Here is a 6061-nt window from a genome sequence, read left to right as displayed (position 1 = left end):
GCTGCAATGCTCGCATTCAATATGCTTTGGTTGAATGACTAAACACATGAATGAGGTTATCTAGGCATCTAGAGAAAGTATACGAGCTAAGAAATTCGTGAGGATTCTTTTCTCTACATAGGTGAAGTCATTTCCATTGGCGCTAATAGTTTCTTTCAAGAAGTACTACTTGGGAAACCCGTTTTAATGCATAAGGAGTAATAATATTGAATCTTCATATTGATCATCTTCTACAAGGAGCTATTTTTTAAGTAGAAGAAAAATTTACTCTTTTCGTTTAAGCGTCTCTCATTCTCTTTATTCTCTTTTTTTAATATTTATTTACTTATTCATTTATTTATTTTGAGAAAGAGAGAGAGAGCATGAGTGGGGGAAGACAGATAGAAAGAGAGAGAGAGAGAGAGAGAGAATCCCATGCAGGTTCCATACCGTCAGCGCAGAGCCCAATGTGGGGCTCAAACTCACCAACCATGAGATCCTGACATGTGCCAAAATCTAGAGTTGGATGCTTAACCGACTGAGCCACCCAGGGGCCCAATCTCTCTCTCTCTTTTTTTGTTTGTTTGTTTATTTGTTTATTTTGAGAGAAAGAGGGAGAGAATGTGAGTAGGGGAGGGGCAGAGAGAGAGGGAGAGAGAGAATCCCAAGGAGGCTTTGCACTGTCATCACAGAGCCCGACGTGGGGCTCTGTCTCACAAACCTTGAGATCATGACCTGAGCCAAAATCAAGAGTCGGACGCTTACCTGACTGAGCCCCAGGTGCCCCTGTTCCCTCTCTTTTTCAAAATAAAGAGGATGGAGGCAAACATCAGCCTTTCTCCGTCCACATAATTACGACTCTTGAGTTTGTGAATTACGTGAAGTTGTGTCGTGCCTAATGCTTTGTGTTTAAATCGGAATCCATTTCTCTACCAAGATAAGAACCAATGATCCCCAACTTACGCTTGTAGGACCAGCCCACGGGCAGAGGGCATCATCTCGCGGGACGGATGTGTGCACTCTTGTAGACCCCGCACTCGTAGCTGCTTCCCCAGTTGAGCAACGGCTGCTCTGTAAACCTCTTGTCAGGGGGTCCTTCCGTAGTCTCTTAGCACACGGTGTCCCGTGGGAAAGCGGTGTCTCCTCCAGCATCCTTCTGCCTGTTCCTCCCTGAAGAAGGCTGGAGTCCCACAAAGCTCCAGTTCGGAACCTCTCCACGGATGGAGCATCTTTGGGGAGAGAAAGAAATATGGTGCCAGATAAGCATGGCCTCAAGGCACAAGGGCGCACTGGGGGTGGGGGAGGGAAGGGGACGCGGGTGGCCTTCCTATGCGTAGCTGAAATGGTGAATTTGGAATTAAGACACCAAAATTCTAGGTCCAGTTCCATCATTAACTGAAAACTTCCTCCTCTGTATTTAGAAAAAAATATATATATATCTTCTAACCCCAGGGTTTTAAGCGACATCAGAGGGAGTCACCACCACCCGGTGCAGTAGGCTTAGGTTTCTTGGGTTGTTTCAACAGCCTGATGCGGACAGTTGGAGATGAAGTAAGATGACGCGGACCAGGCCTGGTCTCGTTACTTCACTGTTTGGAGCCTTCGCGCCCTGTCACAGAGGCTCATGTCCTGACTTTGCATCTTTCTGAAAGGCTGAGCTTCCTGATGAGATGCTCTAGTGTCTTCAGATGCTGTGATTATGGTGATGGGTTGAGGCCGGTGGTTATTTGGTAACTGCCGGAAGCCAGAGCTGCCCTAGAGCTAACCCGGTGAGGCCCTTCTCCCTCACTCTGCGACTGGAGAACGGGGCGGAAACCTTCAAATATCAACAACCGGGTACATCGGAGGAGTGGCTGATCATAATGGGTGCTTGGGTGGATGCATAATGGCTGCATGATGGGTGCAGGTGCTCCCTGGTAAGCAGCCAGCGGAAACTCCCGGGGCATCTGGTGGCAGGAAACAGAAACTCACTCCAGCTAGCTCACAAAGTGGGGAAAGGATTTGAGGGTGTCCACGGGCATTGCTTGCCATCTGTGAAACATGACCCCCATCCCCGGGGCGCGGATACTGAAGCCTGGGGAGCCGTCAGGAACTCGGGCAACTTCTCTCTGTCCCCCCCTCGGTGGGGCCGTGTGTGACCTTGTTTTTGCTGCACTGCCTCACGGCCCTTGTTTTGGGGCCAGCTTCTGTAGTCACTCACTCACCTGCACGGCACCTCATGACTCACGTCCCGAGCTGCAGCGCGTGACCTTTCCGTTCCCCCAACCAGGGCTAATTGCTTCGGTTTCTGCGCCTCAGTTTCCAATTTCTAGCGGTTATTTATTATTGAGAGACACAGAGAGAGAGAGACAGAGCATGAGCATGGGGAGGGCCTGAGAGAGGGGGAGACACAGAATCCGAGGCGGGCTCCAGGCCCCGAGCTGGCTGCCCAGAGCCCGACGCGGGGCTCGAACTCGCGCACCGCGAGATCAGGACCTGAGCCGGAGTCGGACGCTTAACCAGAGGAGCCACCCAGGCGCCCCTCCAATTTCTAAAGCTCTCTGAGATCACCCATCTAATTTGGCTGTCTCCCCACAACCTGAACCCTATCAAAATGACCACATCAAAGGGTGGTCTTCTCACATGTATACACAGTCTCTGTGTTGTAACTCACTAATTTAAACACTTCACAGAGCAAAATATAAACAGGCGTACTCAAGGCGTGTTTACAGTGTAGTTTATTACACAGAATATATGTTCATTTTAGAGAAATTAGAAAGCACAAAGGAGGATATAAATAACCCATAATCTAGGAAATTCTACGTATCTCCTTTGCATGTGTAAATATAGATGCTATTTTTACAACATGAAATTACATTACACTTATTGTTTTGTGACCTCTTGTTACTCAATCACCTATGACGAGCGTCTTTCAACTTGTCATCCTTTCTTTTTTTTTTTTTTTTTTAAATTTTTTTTTTCAACGTTTTATTTATTTTTGGGACAGAGAGAGACAGAGCACGAATGGGGGAGGGGCAGAGACAGAGGGAGACACAGAATCGGAAACAGGCTCCAGGCTCTGAGCCATCAGCCCAGAGCCTGACGCAGGGCTCGAACTCCCGGACCACGAGATCGTGACCTGGCTGAAGTCGGACGCCTAACCGACTGCGCCACCCAGGCGCCCCTTGTCATCCTTTCAAATTAAAGAAAACGGAGATTTTGATCCGGGGATGTCAGTTCATATTTACTGAACATCTTACTCGTGTTTTTCTACCTCCTTCAGCGCCTTGAGCTTATTGAAACTTCACAGGGGCACAAAACAGGAAGCATTATGATCCCTCTTTTGTAGATGAGAACTCAAGGCGCAGAAAGGTTAAGTCACTTCCCCAGAGCCACTCAGATGGAGGGTATTAGCTCCACGCCATCAAGCAAGAGAGCCACATTCTTTTTTTTTAAATTTTTGTTTAAGTTTGTTTTGAGAGAGAGAAAGAGAGACAGGGGAGGGGCACACAAGCAGGGGAGGGGCAGAGAGAAGGAGAGACAGAATCCCAAGCGGCCCCCAGGCCATCGCCACAGAACTCGATGCGGAGCTCGAACTCAGGAACTGTGAGATCAGGACCTGAGCTGAGATCAAGAGTGGGACATTTACCCAACGGTGCCACCCCGGGCTCCCCAGAGCCACACTCTTAACCGCTACATCGTAGCAATTCCGCACACAAGTTCTAGTCTTTCCTGGCACAGAGTTTTGGGGACAGGAAAGAGAGACCAGGCAAGAGCCACGGAGGAGAGTATAAGAGAAAGACAGAGGGGCGCCTGGGTGGCACAGTCGGTTAAGCGTCCGACTTCAGCCAGGTCACGATCTCGCGGTCCATGAGTTCGAGCCCCACGTCAGGCTCTGGGCTGATGGCTCGGAGCCTGGAGCCTGTTTCCGATTCTGTGTCTCCCTCTCTCTCTACCCCTCCCCCATTCATGCTCTGTCTCTCTCTGTCCCAAAAATAAATAAACGTTCAAAAAAAAAAAAAAAGAGAAAGACAGAGCTCAGTTTATTAAATTCCATCACCAGAGGAGACGGACCTCAGTGGTCTTGGATCTCCACTAAACTCAGGGACGTTTTATGTTCCTTTCCACCAATATATGTGTGTGGCTGACAAGTGACCAAGTAAAAGCATCCTGGTTTCTGGAGAAACTGGTGTGTTTATCCATGTGTGGGATATTTCGACTCCTGGACACGCCCAGGAGTCCAAGGGTTTCCCTGGAAAAAAATGAAGTCATCAGAGTTGAGTCTGTTGGTAAGACTACTATAGAAGTAGAATATATAGACTTAGAATTCCGAAGACTTAGAGGCAGGGAATAATCAGACTGAAGACAATTTTCTTAACTAAAATGTCAAAAACAAGGCAAGGGAAAGGGGCAGAGAGCAAAGAAAAAGTATAATACATAGAAAAAAGAACATGGCAAACATTAATCCAAATAGAACTTCATCAGTATACAGATACATGGATTGCACTAGAAAAGTTCTGATCGCAATAAAGATGTTCTTACCATATAAATGTCAGGTGGAAGAAACTTTAACGGATGTTATGTAAGGACAAGGAAGGTTAGCACATAATAAATTAGAAAGATATAAGAAACCAGAGACAGCAAACGTCAGCCGCGTAGCCTCAAAATACTAGGTTGAGCCATATGAAACTCAATAGTTGGTGGATGTTCGAAAGCGTGATTTCATATGAAGTAAAAGTAAAGTAAAAGTGATATCATAACAGACTTAGGAAAAATTGAATTTCCTAAAGCACGATTTTAACATTCGTCTGTTACAACATGATTGATGACGTGATCAAAAGATTGATAATGATGTTGGATATTTGAATAGCATGAGTAAGATACTTTATAAAATCCACATGTTTAGAACTTTATCTCAACTCCTAGGTAATCTGCGTTCCTTTCAAATTTACAAGGAATACTTCCAAAAACTGAGCACATGCTGGGCCATGAAGGGCATCTCAAATAATATCAAAGCATTGATAAAGCATACGGACGCTATCGTCTGACCACAAGACAAGAAGATAAGAAGTCATTTCTGCCCTACCTACAACCCCCAGCCCCCACCCCACCAAAACAAAAAACAGTTAGGACTACCCTTGTATGTTTGGAAACTTAGTGATTCTCAGTTCTTCATGGGTCGAAGAGGAAATCCTGACAGAAGTTAGAAATAATGCCAAGCTGATTTGCCATGGTCTGATTTTTCCCATTTTATTCAGTTGCTGTGATTTCACATCTGTCAATGCCAGGAATACTGATACGGTAGGCGTCGGGAACCAAAAAGCCTGGGTGTCAGTGGCAAAAACTACAAAGTCTTACACAGTTTCTTTATTGCACCCATTTGTCCACAGATCTTGTGTCGAGATTTGATTTGGTATTTCCTCCATTTTATTCCCTGGGATTCATCCAAGAAGCCCCCTTTCCTTCATGGTTGAAAAGCCCACAGATGCATCATCCTGTGTTGAATACTTCTCAAGTGACCCCAAAGCTGTCATCACCCGAGGCTTTTCTGCCAACCGTGGGGATTGCTGAGAAGACACCCTTGGGAGTATTTACACAGACAACCAAATGACATCTCAAAATATCAGCTGCTTTCACCTCTCAAAAACAAGCTTCCCAATCCATCATATCACGTCCACGTCAACCCTGGTCTGCCATTTTGCTGAAATAAATAGGCGTCTCCCCTGCTCATGGATGTGGGCAGATCTGTGTCTCTTTAGAGTTCCAAGCCAATGGAGGTACATGAATAGGCAATTATTTAGAACAGCACCTGCTTCCCCAAAAATAAATAAACGTTGAAAAAAAAAAATTAAAAAAAAAAAAAAAAGGGGCGCCTGGGTGGCGCAGTCGGTTAAGCGTCCGACTTCAGCCAGGTCACGATCTTGCGGTCCGTGAGTTTGAGCCCCGCGTCGGGCTCTGGGCCGATGGCTCAGAGCCTGGAGCCTGTTTCTGATTCTGTGTCTCCCTCTCTCTCTGCCCCTCCCCCGTTCATGCTCTGTCTCTCTCTGTCCCAAAAATAAATAAACGTTGAAAAAAAAAAAAAATTTAAAAGAACAGCACCTGC

Source organism: Prionailurus bengalensis, chromosome E1 (genome assembly GCF_016509475.1).
Source record: "Prionailurus bengalensis isolate Pbe53 chromosome E1, Fcat_Pben_1.1_paternal_pri, whole genome shotgun sequence".
NCBI classification, from domain to species: Eukaryota; Metazoa; Chordata; class Mammalia; order Carnivora; family Felidae; genus Prionailurus; species Prionailurus bengalensis.
This window is presented reverse-complemented; position numbering follows the sequence as displayed.